This window comes from Oncorhynchus masou, chromosome 25 (genome assembly GCF_036934945.1).
Source record: "Oncorhynchus masou masou isolate Uvic2021 chromosome 25, UVic_Omas_1.1, whole genome shotgun sequence".
Taxonomy (NCBI): domain Eukaryota; kingdom Metazoa; phylum Chordata; class Actinopteri; order Salmoniformes; family Salmonidae; genus Oncorhynchus; species Oncorhynchus masou.
Window position 1 is genome coordinate 32,400,676 of NC_088236.1, and position 17,376 is coordinate 32,418,051.

The following is a 17,376-nucleotide window of genomic DNA, read 5'->3' on the forward strand; positions in this document are numbered from 1 at the left end:
ATTTGCATTTATACACAACTGAGCTGTCCTATTGTGCCATGATATAGTATTACATAAAACGTCCAATTACTTAAATGAAAGTATTATGGTATGTGAGACTGAAGGTCACCACTTTTACAACAGGTTTTATGTCCCAATAAATTTGTGGCTTGAGGCTTGGCTAATAGATTCTTTGAAATTACAGATCCCCATCAATTATCTTTGAATTTACAGATATTCCTGCTTGGCCATTGTCTTAATCATAATAGTTTATTGAAAATAATTATAGAGCATGATTCCTTTATAGTTGCTATCCCTCTTGAACTACTCACCTTTAATTTTACCTCACATTACTCTCAATATCACCCACAGGAATTCAATGTTGATGGATGTAATTTCTAATTAATGTAAAAAAGCACACTCGCAGCTGATCTCTTGCAGCATGCAGCTCTTGCATTTAGGTTAGATGTTTTTACCATACAATACCACAATCACTCTCCACTATTTCCCTAAACAACCCATAGGTATGGTACTTTAATTCAGATCAGTGTTTCTCAACCTCTGACCGTGGACAGGCACCTCAGTGTGTGTCAAAACATCTGGGATGACACTGATTTATCTTATGTGCTAGTTTGAATGTAAGTGATTCTCCAAGCAGGAAGGACCACAGCTTGCTGGTCCCCTAAAAAAGTTGAGAAGGCTGGTTTAAGCAAATATTACTGAACATGTATTGTAGATAATATTCCCCCTCCCACTTCATTCACCGTGTCAAAATGTTTATTCTCAGCATGCTCTCATTTTGAATTACATTATGCTTACTGACATAAATGTATGCACTTTTTGAGTGTCCCTATCTCCACCCCCCACCCACCCCCCCACCCCCATTTCTGCAGGATCCCTGATGCGAGATAGATGGCTCATGATCCCATTGTTGATGCAGGGCTGGCTGCTAGCGTCTCCAATCAGTGTTCGTGAGCGCCCCTGTCCTCAAAGCTGTAGATGTGATGGGAAAATAGTATACTGTGAATCCAATGCCTTTCGGGACGTGCCAAACAATGTGTCTGTGGGATGCCAGGGCCTCTCTTTGCGCTACAACAGCTTAGTGAATCTCAGCGCTAGTCAGTTCTCAGGCCTCAGTCAGCTTGTTTGGCTTTATCTCGACCACAACTACATTAACTCAGTGGACAGCCAAGCCTTTCATGGGGTACGGAGGCTGAAAGAGTTGATCCTCAGCTCTAACAAGATCACACAGCTACAAAACAACACTTTCCATACTGTCCCGAACTTACGCAATCTTGACCTCTCTTACAACAAGCTGCAAGCCCTCCAGCCCAGTCAATTTCTGGGCTTGCGGAAGTTGCTTAGTCTCCACTTGCGGTCCAATTCTCTGAAAACTGTCCCAATGCGGGTTTTTCAGGATTTGCGGAATTTGGAGTTTCTCGATCTTGGCTATAATCGATTGCGAAGCCTCACTCGAAATGCCTTTGCTGGGCTTCTTAAGCTGATCGAACTTCATTTGGAACACAACCAGTTCTCCAAGATCAACTTCTCTCACTTTCCCCGCCTCACCAACCTGCAGGCACTCTATTTGCAATGGAACCGAATTAAGTCAATAAGTCAGGGTCTAACCTGGACATGGACGTCCTTGCAAAAGCTGGACCTTTCTGGAAACGAACTGCAAATAGTTGATTCCAGTACGTATCAATGTCTCCCCAACCTACAGACCCTGAACTTGGACTCCAACAAGCTTAGCAACATGTCCCAGGAGACAGTGGATGCCTGGATCTCCCTGACCACCATCAGCCTAGCTGGTAATGTGTGGTACTGTAGCCCTAGCATCTGCCCCTTAGTGGCCTGGCTGAGAAACTTCAAGGGGAACAAGGAGACCACTATGATTTGTGCTGGGCCTAAGGAGGCCCAGGGAGAAAAAGTGATCGATGCAGTAGAAACATTTAGTATCTGTAAGGTCACTCCCACCACCCCTTTTGTCTTGACCACAGCCTCCCTCAACACCCCATCTCAGTCTGAGCTCCTGCCCCTTCCCACTTTGTCCAGGGTTGATGAGGAGTTGACCCGCAGTGGTACGGCCATCCCCTCCCCTTCTGGGGCTTCCCCTACCACCCCAGAGCAGGATTTTGAGTTTGTATCCTTCCATAAGATTATTGCTGGCTGTGTGGCACTTTTCCTGTCGGTGACTATAATTCTCCTGGTTATTTATGTGTCCTGGAAGCGCTATCCCAGCAGCATTAAGCAACTCCAGCAGCGCTCCATGGTCAAAATGCAGCAGAAAAAGGTGCAGGAAACAGAACGCACCCTCAGCTTGCCTCTGCAAGAGTATTATGTGGACTACAAACCTGCAAACTCTGAAACTATGGAGGTGCTCGTTAATGGGACTGGACCCTACACATACACAATCTCAGGATCCAGAGAATGTGAGGTATGATGCGTCACCCTCCTAAAATCCATTTCTACTGCGAGGCACGAGAGGTAAATTTCTCAGTGATTTTGGGGATAAAAAAATGTTCGATTTTTTTAATCCTCTTTCTGTGTCTGTTTGTTGGATAGGAAATATGAGTCAATGCACGGTGACTTGAGTCTGCATGCCAGGGTGGTTCAGATAAACCCAGGTCATTTAAAGTACAGTTTACCTCTCTGTTAAAAAAAATAAGCTTCATGAATTGATTGAGAGTTAGAGAGTGAAGCTCAAGTTCAAGTTTTCTTGCACTCCCATTTGAATTCTTGTCTTACAGTGCACTATAGGCCAAATAGAATGACTTCATCAAAAAAGTGAGACGTGCCAGATCAAGTCACTATGCAGTGATTATTTTCCTATTATGTGTGTATTTGCTACCTTGCCAATGGCTTTGTTTGTGGTAAATACTTGATTCACTTGATTGGTGACTCCATTGTTTGTTTTTATACATTGCATTCAAAGAATGTTGGTATTCTCCCACTGTGCTTTTCTAATTTGTATGTGATAGTGTGAATTGAATGTCACTATTGTCTTATTTGGACTCTCTCTCTCTTACTTTCTTGATAGTGATAAATCGATTAATGGACTTAAAATGTAATGATAAATAGACAGAGGCTATATCTTTAACACCTCTCGGGTGTAATGGCTGGGGCATTACATGAAAATAAAACTCAGTTTAAGGTATTGCATTATCAAGTACATAAGATCTTCAGTGCAAAACAGTCTGTTTCTTTTAAGATAAGTTCTATCTACATTGCCATCTCAAACCTGGCCCTGTCTCTCTCCCTTGGTCTCTCGCTATGCCTCTGTCACTAGATGTTTCTGGTTCTAGACAAAGAGGAGCAAAGCCAGGCCGTAAGCCATCACAGAGGCCCTTGATGTTGTAAGATGCCAGTCAGGCTGTTTTATTACAGTAAGATGGACCTTGATTTTATTACAGTAAATTGGTCTTCATTGGAGATCTGAGACTAAGCAAGAGGCCGTCAGTGTGCGTTGTATCCAATGTGTAGTGAGCTACACTGAGTGATTTAGAACTGAGTCATAGAGGAATGTATACTGTAGAGGTAGAGGGGGAGGGGAGGAAAGGTTAGTGAGGAGATGTAAAGTGGAAAGAAGGTTCATGGACTTCAAATGTATTCCCAATACTACTTCTACCCTTCAACATATTACCACTATTGTAGCCAAACATCTGTATTTCCTATGATGTCTCTCAAAGCCTCATTTGATAAAAGAGTCATCAGATTTATTTTCATCAGTTCATTGATTTATTAAATTGCACCACCAGATTATTATTTTTCTGACATAGGGAGCCCCAGCAAATCACTTACTGTGAAGCCTTACAAATTGAGCATAGCAATAATGTAAACTATGTGATATTATGTCCCTCTGGCCCCCTGAATTACAAGGCATCTAATCAGATTAACCCAGTCTATTTTGCCCATGTGCCTTTTTCAGCGACAGTATTACAGTATACCGTGAAATAATACTTATCAAAACTAAAGCCATGGCATACATATTTGGACTACTGAAGATGGAAATGCATGCTGCAAAGTGGCTTTTCTTTTTACATAACCATTTGTCGGGACCACAGCTACACTTTTAGAAAAAAAGGTGATATATCTAGAACCTAAAAGGGTTCTTCGGCTGACCCCATAGGATAACCTTTTGAAGGACCCTTTTTGGTTCCAGGTAGAACCCTTTTGGTTCCACGTAGAACCCTTTCCACAGAGGGTTCTACATGGAACCCAAAAGGATTCTACCTGGAACCAAAAACGGTTCTCCTGTGGGGACAGCTGAAGAACCCCTTTTTTTAAGAGTGTAGACGCTAAGGGATTGAGAGAGGAAGTCGGACAGAAGACTAAATCATTTGCCCATTCTTAATTAGGCACTTTTACCTTTGCCCTTTATTTCTCTGATGCCATGTATCAGTCTTTTCCTGTCCTGCTGCTTGTTGGCTTTTAACAGACTGGTAGATTGTTATCAACAGGGCATGCGTTGCCCAGGGATTGCCACTTGAGTCTGCACCTTTCCCTCTGACCCCCTCTGATTCTGTTTCACTACAGCAGTAATCAGTCTGGTAATTAAAAGGCTCGCAGTGCCCCACCACTTTTGATTTATTTTTATAAAAAATATTGATGCGAAAGCATTAAAAATGTGACTGTTACTGGGTTAGCTGTAGCTAGATGGTTAGCTAGCGAAGGATAAGAACGTTGCCGGTGAGCATTGCAATGGAACATAAAGAACGAACGACAGAGTCACTTCCGTAAATATCAAACTAATTCAACTCTAGCAACCAGAAGATGAGAAAGTATGATTTCCTTTATAAAAAAATTAAATATTAATGAAAGAAGTATTTCTACTGGTAAATGTGGCCCCTCGTGATGAGCGCACATTTTTTTGTGGCCCCCACCCCCATCAAAGTTGCCCATCCCTGGCCTAAATGATGCAAACCTGCATACAGCAAGCTCAACCCTATGTGTTCTTTTGCCCAATAGTAGTTGTTGTCTCTGTGTCTGTGTATAGAAAACCCACCTGTTAGTATAATTACTAGGTTACTGCAGTTTGACAGGGTTTTCATCCTCCCCAGGGCCAGGAGTATTTCCAGGAGTTTTTTAAAACCATATGACCTGATTAGAAAAACTCTGGTCCTATCCTAGCCCATATATAACTTTGTTTACAACTGATTAATCACTGTCATACCGTACTGGATCCAGAGTAGGGCTGTTGCGGTGACCGTGTTACCGCCACACCCGCAGTCATAAGTCATGACTGCAGTGAAGTCTGGTCATGCTTTGGTAGTACCCAAATCACTAATGATAGTCAGGTCACTAATGGCCTGGTACTCACTAATGGCCTGGTACATGCTTTGGTAGTACCCAAATCACTAATGATAGTCAGGTCACTAATGGCCTGGTACTCAGGGCTCTATTGTCCCTCCATCAGGTTCTAATGTCCTGGTACTCAGGGCTCTATTGTCCCTCTATCAGGTCCTAATGGCCTGGTACTCAGGGCTATATATTGTTCCTACATCAGGTCCTCATGATCTGCTACTCACGGCTCTATTGTCCCTCTATTGCCGGTCACGGGTGCACCTCAGCCACACTCAAGGTACTAAACGACATCATAACCGCCATCGATAAAAGATAGTACTGTGCAGCCGTCTTCATCGACCTGGCCAAGGCTTTCGACTCTGTCAATCACCATATTCTTATCGGCAGACTCAGTAGCCTCGGTTTTTCGGATGACTGCCTTGCCTGGTTCACCAATTACTTTGCAGACAGAGTTCAGTGTGTCAAATTGGAGGGCATGCTGTCCGGTCCTCTGGCAGTCTCTATGGGGGTGCCACAGGGTTCAATTCTCGGGCCGACTCTTTTCTCTGTATATATCAATGATGTTGCTCTTGCTGCGGGCGATTCCCTGATCCACCTCTACGCAGACGACACCATTCTATATACTTTTGGCCCGTCATTGGACACTGTGCTATCTAACCTCCAAACGAGCTTCAATGCCATACAACTCTCCTTCCGTGGCCTCCAACTGCTCTTAAACGCTAGTAAAACCAAATGCATGCTTTTCAACCGATCGCTGCCTGCACCCGCATGCCCGACTAGCATCACCACACTGGATGGTTCCGACCTTGAATATGTGGACACCTATAAGTACCTAGGTGTCTGGCTAGACTGCAAACTCTCCTTCCAGACCCATATCAAACATCTCCAATCGAAAATCAAATCAAGAGTCGGCTTTCTATTCCGTAACAAACCCTCCTTCACTCACGCTGCCAAGCTTACCCTAGTAAAACTGACTATCCTACCAATCCTCGACTTCGGCGATGTCATCTACAAAATTGCTTCCAACACTCTTCTCAGCAAACTGGATGCAGTTTATCACAGTGCCATCCGTTTTGTCACTAAAGCACCTTATACTACCCACCACTGCGACTTGTATGCTCTAGTCGGCTGGCCCTCGCTACATATTCGTCGCAAGACCCACTGGCTCCAGGTCGTCTACAAGGCCATGCTAGGTAAAGCTCCGCCTTATCTCAGTTCACTGGTCACGATGGCAACACCCATCCATAGCACGCGCTCCAGCAGGTGTATCTCACTGATCATCCCTAAAGCCAACACCTCATTTGGCCGCCTTTCGTTCCAGTACTCTGCTGCCTGTGACTGGAACGAATTGCAAAAATCGCTGAAGTTGGAGACCTTTATCTCCCTCACCAACTTCAAACATCAGCTATCTGAGCAGCTAACTGATCGCTGCAGCTGTACATAATCTATTGGTAAATAGCCCACCCATTTTCACCTACCTCATCCCCACAGTTTTTATTTATTTACTTTTCTGCTCTTTTGCACACCAATATCTCTACCTGTACATGATCATTTATCAATCCAGTGTTAATCTGCAATATTGTAATTATTCGCCTACCTCCTCATGCCTTTTGCACACATTGTATGTAGACTCAGTTGAAACTGAGTTTAAAACATGGTTGCTGTGGATGTTATTTCAAAGCCAAACACAACGAAATGGACAGCGCATTCTAAGGTGATGAATAATTCAAAACACTCATTGGCATATTAGATCTTATGCATAGGCTTATGAGACCAAGCTTGAAAACCCCACTGAATAAAATAATTGTGCTGTTATACAATACATAGACTACCACATATTACGCATAGCAAAAAAACATAAAATAAAACTAATTTCAGTTGTCTTTGGTACATAATAGAAAACCCTATAGCCTATACTCCAAAAGTTAACACATTTGAGCAATCGGCTTTGAGTGTGGACTGTATTATTATGCATATTGGATTTAATATATATTTTTAAAATCTTAATTTAACTAGGCAGGTCTGTTAAGAACAAATTCTTATTTGCAATGACGGCCTACCGGGGAACATTGGGTTAACTGCCTCGTTCAGGGGCAGAATGACAGATTTTTACCTTGTCAGCTCGGGGATTCGATCCAACAGCCTTTCAGTTACTGGCCCAACGCTCTAACCACTAGGCTATCTGCCGCTACCTCAATGGGCTGTTTAGCTTATGCTCCACTCCAAAATATACACTGCTCAAAAAAATAAAGGGCACTAAAATAACACATCCTAGATCTGAATGAATGAAATATTCTTATTAAATACTTTTTTCTTTACATAGTTGAATGTGCTGACAACAAAATCACACAAAAATGATCAATGGAAATCAACCCATGGAGGTCTGGATTTGGAGTCACACTCAAAATTAAAGTGGAAAACCACACTAGTCTGATCCAACTTTGATGTCCTTAAAACAAGTCAAAATGAGGCTCAGTAGTGTGTGTGGCCTCCACGTGCCTGTATGACCTCCCAACAACGCCTGGGCATGCTCCTGATGAGGTGGCGGATGGTCTCCTGAGGGATCTCCTCCCAGACCTGGACTAAAGCATCCGCCAACTCCTGGACAGTCTGTGGTGCAACGTGGCGTTGGTGGATGGAGCGAGACATGATGTCCCAGATGTGCTCAATTGGATTCAGGTCTGGGGAACGGGCGGGCCAGTCCATAGCATCAATGCCTTCCTCTTGCAGGAACTGCTGACACACTCCAGCCACATGAGGTCTAGCATTGTCTTGCATTAGGAGGAACCCAGGGCCAACCGCACCAGCATATGGTCTCACAAGGGGTCTGAGGATCTCATCTCGGTACCTAATGGCAGTCAGGCTACCTCTGGCGAGCACATGGAGGGCTGTGCGGCCCCCCAAAGAAATGCCAATCCACACCATGACTGACCCACCGCCAAACCGGTCATTCTGGAGGATGTCTTGGTGTTCTCTGGCAAATGCCAAACGTCCTGCACGGTGTTGGGCTGTAAGCACAACCCCCACCTGTGGACGTCGGGCCCTCATACCACCCTCATGGAGTCTGTTTCTGACCGTTTGAGCAGACACATGCACATTTGTGGCCTGCTGGAGGTCATTTTGCAGGGCTCTGGCAGTGCTCCTCCTTGCACAAAGGCGGAGGTAGCGGTCCTGCTGCTGGTTTGTGCCCTCCTACGGCCTCCTTCATGTCTCCTGATGTACTGGCCTGTCTCCTGGTAGCGCCTCCATGCTCTGGACACTACGCTGACAGACACAGCAAACCTTCTTGCCACAGCTCGCATTGATGTGCCATCCTGGATGAGCTGCACTACCTGAGCCACTTGTGTGGGTTGTAGACTCCGTCTCATGCTACCACTAGAGTGAAAGCACCGCCAGCATTCAAAAGTGACCAAAACATCAGCCAGGAAGCATTGGAACTGAGAAGTGGTCTGTGGTCACCACCTGCAGAACCACTCCTTTATTGGGGGTGTCTTGCTAATTGCCTATAATTTCCACCTGTTGTCTATTCAATTTGCACAACAGCATGTGAAATTTATTGTCAATCAGTGTTGCTTCCTAAGTTTGATTTCACAGAAGTGTGATTGACTTGGAGTTACATTGTGTTGTTTAAGTGTTCCCTTTATTTTTTTGAGCAGTGTATTTCCACGAGTCTGGGAGAGAACATATAGCCCTAGATGATGCTGTTGGTTCATGGATTGTGCTGGCCGGCTCACAGTTAGCCTACAATTATAGAAAATGTGTATTTGATTTTGATAGCCTAGTAATAGGGAATTTTTATATTTTCATAATTAATTAGCTACACAGAATATTTCACCATCCATCTCCCCTGTCTCCTTCATTCCTTACTCGAGCGCTCAGAGGGGCTGTCTACAGTTATATGTTTCATTGCGAAAAACATGTTGCTATCGATGTTCCTGGAACAGATTTCACTTGGTTTCCCAAATTAAGCACTGGTTAGCTGCAAGAACAGGGTTGGAGAGCCCATGACATGCAGAGTTTGGGTTGAATATCATCTGATGCGCAGTGAGAGCATGCTCCTCAAACAGTGGTTGATGCATGGACTGAACTAAGTGTTCTTATATTTATTTTTCAGCTGCTCGTATTAAGCACAGCTCCACTTTAAAAACAAAGTAGCCTACAGGGCATCATTGAAAAACAGACCGACGGGAAAGCTTGTAACCTCCATTCGCTATTCGAGTGCATACGGATGACATGTCTTTTTTACCCTGTCCCTGTTTGATAACGGGCCATTCTAAATTTAAACTCATTTTACATATTAGTAAAGACAGATTCAATTGGGAAAATATGATCACTTAATGAGAGAGCAGCTGTGCAGTCTGAGGCAATGATCAGAGCTCAAGTTTTTTTTTGCGAGATTCTGAAAACATCAATAGCCTATAGTCGCACAATGCAGCCCATATATGGTTCGATTTCTAAGACATTCTAAGGTTTGTATTAATCACAACTGAAGTTGCAAAATAACTCTAAATCCAGCATATATAGGACCTGTTTGAAATGATCACTGTACGCTCAACATAGCCACTTCATATGCACACTCACTCCAGAATGGAAATTATTATTATTATTTTTTTTTATTCAGCTAAGTTCAATTATATTATTTTTACTATAAAATCATATAATATAAATACTGGCATCACCTTATAAGCGTATCTTGTCTGATAAATTAACAAGCCTACAACCTATGGCATGGAGCATAGCCAGATAACATGCAGTAGGCCAATTCATCTTCTCTTCTGAATTATTTTCTTCTTCATATCATAATGTTTCTTTAGACCTGACTAAAATAAATGATAGATTTATTGTGATGGTGTATAGTAAACTGATTTCTTAGACTTTTCTAAATGTAGATGTTCCAAAGGCACGCATCAGCGGCTTGTTGGCTATGCAGCTTCTAGGCCTATGCACGGTGGTGTGGAGATGCTAAACTTGTTTATGTTCATTAGCGGTCATTTACCTTGAGATCGGCAGTCTTTTGAATGACAATAACCGGCTGACAAAATGTCATGACCGCCACAGCCCTAGTCTAGGGTTTTACCTGGTTAGATTACCAGAGAATTCTATTTGCCCCACCACTCTGGGACCTCTGGTGCCACTTCTGGAATGTTGAAAGTAATGTCATCCATTATTAAGTGCACAGGTGCAGAATAGCTTCTAGTCTGGAGGATGTCCTCACTATCTAGCTTTCATATGAGAATGTGGTATGGGACCACTAAATGGAGGACTTAGTTAGGGGTTCTGCTGGCTAGAATAACTAATAGCCCTGCAGATGAAAAGAGCAGAGATTTTTCCTCATCTCTGTTATCCATTGTCCTCTCTCCTCAAGGGGCAGCCAGAGCGGCTGGAAATGTAATAGGATACCTTATATGCCAAACATCACTATGCAGAGTGAGTATAAACACAGGAGATATGTCCTATTAATATGAGACAATTAAGATTTGAATGACATGTTGGGCACATTCCATTTCCAGGTGGAAACATTTCAAGTCCCAATAGCCCTACTTTCTTGTCTCCACATTCTACTTTTGCCCTCCCTCTGGCTTTGTAATGTAAACACTTGCAGTTAATGTTTTCAAGATGCTAACTCAAGGATTGGGGAGTAATTCAGTACGGAGGGAGATTTCATGACAGAGGAAAACCCAGAATTTCTCTGTCCTCTTTGGCTCCGCTGGTCTTTTTCTATCTCAAGTATCACTTTGAAATCAAGGAAAGTGTTTCTGTATTGTAGACGTTGATTCGATTTAAAGAAATGTGGTTAGAGTATGGTTGAATCACATACAGGTAGACAGCATCCTCCGAATATTCCTCAACAGTACTCAATTACTAGTGCATGATACCATTATTCAGATGAATCTTTTAATCTGAATGGAGATGTCATGACCCAGTCCTAGATACTGATCACTTTTCTTGAAAGGAAATCTATTTGACTGATAATGATGGACCCATTGTTAATTTAACCAGGTAAGTCAGTTAAGAACAAATTCTAATTTACAATGACAGCCTACCTGGGAACAGTGGGGTTAACTGCCTTGTTCAGGGGCAGAATGACAGATTTGTACCTTGTCAGCTTGAGGATTCAATCCAGCAACCTTTTGCAACCACTCTAACCACAAGTCTACCTGTCGTTTACAGGTGCGCGTTGTTGTCTAGCATTTTTACCTCATTTAACCTCACAGTCACAGCTTCTTACAGCCTATAGTACATCAATATACATCATTTTTGGCAATGAAAAATGTTATATTTCCAACTCTTTTTGTAAGGAAGAATCAGAATCAGATCCAGAACTTTAATTATGGGTACCAGTAAACCTGTTGTCACTCAGTTTCATTATAATTTACTTTGAAAAGGTTTTGTACATCAGTGGTGCTGACATCTTCAGTTTTTTGTGGAGCTCAGGGACCTCATGTGACTTTATTGCTCTTCAGCGCTCCATCCATGTCGTTGTCATGTGCTCCATTTAGTTTTCTTGTGACATTACATTTTGTAATGACACAAGGGCTTACCAATGCTGATCGTTTTTCCACTAATTGGTCTTTTGACCAGTCACATCAGATCTTTTCACATCAGATATTATTCAGAGCTGATTGGTCAGAAGACATATTAGTGAATAAAAGATCAGAACTGGCCTGCCTGTCCTCCAGCCACTGTGAGAATGGATGGAGGTGGATCGGGAGGAAAGGGAGAGATCAATATAGCATCTTCTGTAAAACATTCTCAGCACAAATAAATCAGCGGGTGAGATTATCCTTGGAGCAGAGAACAGATGCATTTAATCAATTGGAGATCAGAATTTTGTATCGATCTCTCCCCGTATGCATGTTGGACATTATTGAACTGCCCTGTTTCTGGAAATTCTTCTGGATCTCAGTCAATCCCTATCTCTTTCTGGGGGATTGAAGACCAGCATCCAGGAAGTATATAGGGCATGGTTAGCAAGAGACTGGTAGACTATCCAGTGAGAGTTAACATGAGAGTTAAGGAAGAAGTTAAGTTGTTAAAATAAATACATTTGCACCCAAATAAACAGACATAATGAAATACAGTGTGACCATCTGTGTACTAATGTTCAAGAATGAGATGAGTGAGAGACAAGCTGGTTTGTGTATGTGTGCGTGCATGGGTGCATTAGCGCGTGTGTGAAATAGAACAAACAAAGGCTCTTTCATAACTAAATTAAATTGCTTAGAGATTGAACTGAATTTGACACGTTTATATATATATATATATATATATATATATATATATATATATATGGTTGTCCATGGAATCAAGGCTCTGCCTATACCAAAGTCTTTATTGAGTGATTTTGACATTGAGTCTGGTTTCATTCACAGTTGAAGGTCAATTCTTGATAAATTGTTTTGATATTCGTAAAAACTATTTGATTGAAATGTATTGTTGCAGATTGGCAGAGTGTGCCACCACAGAGACGTAGTGGGGCCCTGTGAGAGCCAAGGCTAAAAGGCTAATTGGTCGTTCTCCAGTGATTGATGTCAAGGTTGTCTGGACATGCCAAATTAGTAGTGCCCACGGCGAGAGGTTGGGTAATGGCTCATGAGACAGGGTGTAGCCTTGAAGTTTACACAGAATTGCTTTGGGAGAAGCAAGACACAAGATGTCACTCAAAATGCTGTCAGATACCATGAGGCTGATTCATGGAGGGACTCTTGACTTTTTGGGTATGCTGCCCTCGTAGGTTCAATTGATTTCATCACACTCAGACAGGTGCTCATGGCAACCTCATTCTCAGTTATTTTGATCAAAACAAACTGAAGTGGGAGAGGTGAGGTTGTCTACAGTTGAATTAAACCATCTCAAACTTAAGTTGATAAAGCGCAAGTTCTCACAGAATGTCGTAGGCCTGTTCTGTTATTACATAATGCATAAGTATGCATTACTGAATACACATCAGCTAGCACCCATTATATACCCAATACAGGATTCTGAGCTACTAAATCTGAAGCCTACAGTACATCGTCTGAGGGAAAGATTGGGAGCTAAATATTGGAGGTAGTGTCAAGATTTAATGGCTGGCCTAGACACTGGCACCTAATGAAACCAGCTGACTGAGTTGAGACTAGCCTTAAAATTGACCACCTGCCTGGGTACGACTGTAACTTCCTCAGGAGAGACTGAGTTATATAGCGCTCTCTCTCTCTCTCTCTCTCTCTCTCTCTCTCTCTCTCTCTCTCTCTCTCTCTCTCTCTCTCTCTCTCTTTAACCTTCCTCCCTCTTGCTCTCACTCTCCTTGTGAATCAGCAGACAGGACCCAGAGTGCAGATGGGGGCTGGGGGCTGGTAGCTGGCTCTGGGGAGATGTTAAGTTCATGGCTTACACCGTGGCTCATAAATACTATGTGTGATACAAGCAGCGTGTTCAAATTGGCTGAAAGCTGAACAAACATTGTGCTTTTTGATATTCGATTGTGTTTCAGAGAGCCTGACATAAAAGGGTAAGAAAGGTGTCCTGATGCTAAATTAGTTTTTTCTTGTTTTTGTACTTGCACTTCAAAATGTGCACTTGCACTGATATTTGATACTTGGACCCCCATGTCACTGTTGCTCTCAAACAAGACTGCAAGGAATACAAACCAGCAATTTGTTGTTTAGGAATCTTTTAGTTGTTTTGGCTCAATTTCATTCGCTTGAATTTACTTGTATTGCATTGGCATGGTTATTTTGATGACATTGTAAATTTGTCCTCAACGGGGGTCTGATTTTTCACAGAGGTCGTCTCATCACTCTCAGCCACAATGAGGAAAAAGTTCACCAGGCTGGCAGAGATGTTCCGTGGGCAAGAAGTTCAATTACTTCATTTGTCATGCAGCAATAAATGACAAATTAAGTGTCTGGCACCGGCTACTGCTTGGGGATGGCTGCATCAGAATACTAATGTGTGTGTGTGTGTGTGTGTGTGTGTGTGTGTGTGTGTGTGTGTGTGTGTGTGTGTGTGTGTGTGTGTGTGTGTGTGTGTGTGTGTGTGGGGGGGGGGGGTTCGCTTGGGGGGGGGGGGGTCGCTTAGCTATGATGAAATAGATCTTCAGTCCTTATCACATGTTCAATTGTAGTGTTCTCTTCAATAGACCCATTCAAATCCTTTCTGCCTCAATAGAGTATGTACACAACACTAACAACCAGTAACTATGCCAGTCAGGGATAGGTCTTCCTAACCTTTTTGAAATGTCAGTATAATGTTGTGATATTTCTTTGTCTATATAGGCTAGGATAATTATGGGGGCTTCTGTGTGTGTGGGTGTGATAGAGAAAATGTTGATTTGAGGAGAGGAGATTAATGGTCAATCCCTAATCTGCTTGTGTTATTTATTTCTGAAAGCCCTGTTGGATAATCAAACTGTGGCAAAAATGGATCCATTCAACCTTGTAATCAATTACATTTAGTGCCCCCAATCCTGCATGGCTGAAAGAACAGCTGTAGAGCCGTGTTTCATCCAAACGCCAGTCAGCAGCCTGAGCCTCACAAGTACTGACACACCATAATACACAGGTCCTGAATCAGCATGTTCAAAGGGATCTCTTTGAAGATGATTGCCAGGTTCTAGCTATAAAGCCCTATCTGTTCCCTTCTCTTCTCTATTACTCTCCTCCCTTTGTCATCTGATTTACTGGTGGCTTTTACTTTTACTATGTTATGTCTATGAGACCAGGCTAAGGGGAAAGGCCCACATCTTCACATCAGATTTGTATAATGGCAGGCCTGTGGGGATAGATTCAGTTATATGAGAGATCAGCAGTGCACCAACACTGAGCTGTGTGATGATCTATCTACCTGTTGACAACCTGCTGGCTGTGCCTTCATCTAGCATAGTATTCGTGCCAGAATACTGATTTGTCAGACGTTTGAAGCAACACTGAAACCACAGTTCTTCAAACAGACAAAAACGTCAAAACCTTGTTCTGTTTCTGAGAACAGTGTTATTGCTGGTTTGTAGCAAATTATCTGGGTGTTGTCCTTACACTGCTTAAAGTGAGCTTCCACAGTATCCTGGCTGGTAACTCATTTCAACAGCCGTCACTGCTGATGTAGCCTGTTGTCAGTGGGAGCCCCCTTATATCAGTGTCAGACCATTCTTCTATGGTAACATTTTATCAGGCCAACAGCTGGCGGCCTCATCTCCTGTCTGCTCACATTTTCAGCCACATCAATATTGAAAGAGTGTGCTCAAGTCCAGGGCCTGTCTCATAGCACTTACACAGTTGTTTGGCCTCCTGCTCTTGCTCCAAGAAACAAGCACAAATAAGTTGCCTCAGGATCAACCAAATCTGATCTGACTGAGTGGTTCATTTTCACACGTGGTCTCTGCTGCAAAATATGTTCTTTATGAAATAACAGAGAAAGAGATGATGACAGAATGAATGAAACCCTACAATGTGAACCAGTAGCATGTTTTACATAGCAATTTATGGCACTTTTCTCCTAAATAACTATCATCCTTTCTCAATCTTTTTGGTGAAGCTCAGTTCATCTGTGTCCAGAATCTGAGGATAATTTAAGAGAATGTTAGAAGCACATCTAACCATCTTCCCCTGTCACACATACAATTTTCTACAGCCTCAGAGTAAGATTTATAGTCCTGTACTGTTATCACCATGGAAACTGAAGCGTAGTGAAAGGCCTGGTAGTGTGGAGGAGCTGACAATGGCATCACAACAAGATGAAAGAGGGATTTCTTCAACACACAAACTTTTCTCCCAACTCTCTGTTGAAATAAAATATTGTTTTCTTCGTGCTTTACAGTTATGTTGCTTACAGTTTCTTTGCTGTTCTTTTAATATATATACATTTTTTAAATATAAGTTTAAACAACAAAGCAAATTGAAAACTCAAATAAACAGAAACAGAAACAACACAAAAACAACACAACCACCCTACCTGATACATACCCCCCCCCATCAACACATAAAAGACATAGTTGCTTCGCATTTCAATACACATACACTGAGTGTACAAAACATTAAGTACAAATCAAAATTCTATTTGTCACATACACATGTTAAGCTGATGATATTGAGGGTGTTACGAATACAGGTGAAAGCTATGCTCCCTTATTGATGTCACTTGTTATATCCACTTCAATCAGTGTAGATGAAGGGGAGGAGACAGGTTAAAGAAGAAGGCTTGAGACTATTGTGACAGGAATTGTGTATTTGTGCCATTCAGGTTTTAAAAAACCATCATGGTTTTAAAACTCACCTCACTGTGATGATCAATTTGAAGAAAGAAGTTCAACAGCAGATTGAAACTGAGTGTAAAACATGGTCTTTGTTGATGTTTAAAAGCCAAACACAACGAAATGGACAGCGCTTTCTAAGGTGATGGTTCATTCAAAACACCCAAACGCATTGTCACGACTCAGGATAAGACCCAGATGCAGACACAGGAGGTGGCTAGTACGATTCGCAGATCATTTATTAAAACAGGCAAATGGCAGATCGAGGGCGAGCAGAGGTTTGTAAACCAGTTCAGAGTCAGGCAGGATCAGGACAAGCAGAAAGGTCAGAACCAGGAAGACTAGAAACAAAAACTTGAGAACAAGAAAAAACGGGAAACGCTGGTATGACCTGACAATACAAGAGGAACTGGTAACAGACAAACAGAAAACACAGATATACAGTGGGGATTTTTTACTGCCGATTTTGCAGGTTTTCCTACTTACAAAGCATGTAGAGGTCTGTAATTTTTATCATACACTTCAACTGTGAGAGACGGAATCTAAAACAAAAATCCATAAAATCACGTATGATTTTTAAGTAATTCATTTGCATTTTATTGCATGACATAAGTATTTGATCACCTACCAACCAGTAAGAATTCCGGCTCTCACAGACCTGTTAGTTTTTCTTTAAGAATCCCTACTGTTCTCCACTTATTACCTGTATTAACTACACCTGTTTGAACTCGTTACCTGTATAAAAGACACCTGTCCACACACTCAATAAAATAGACTCCAACCTCTCCACAATGTCCAAGACCAGAGAGCCGTGTAAGGACATCAGGGATAAAATTGTAGACCTGCACAAGGCTGGGATGGGCTAC

General features: G+C 42.3%; 1 pseudogene; it reads left to right on the forward strand.

Annotated features, from left to right (window-relative positions):
* The first annotated feature begins 880 nt into the window (after positions 1–880).
* Positions 881–17,376, forward strand: part of LOC135513619 (leucine-rich repeat transmembrane neuronal protein 4-like) — a 29,755-nt pseudogene continuing 13,259 nt past the window's right edge.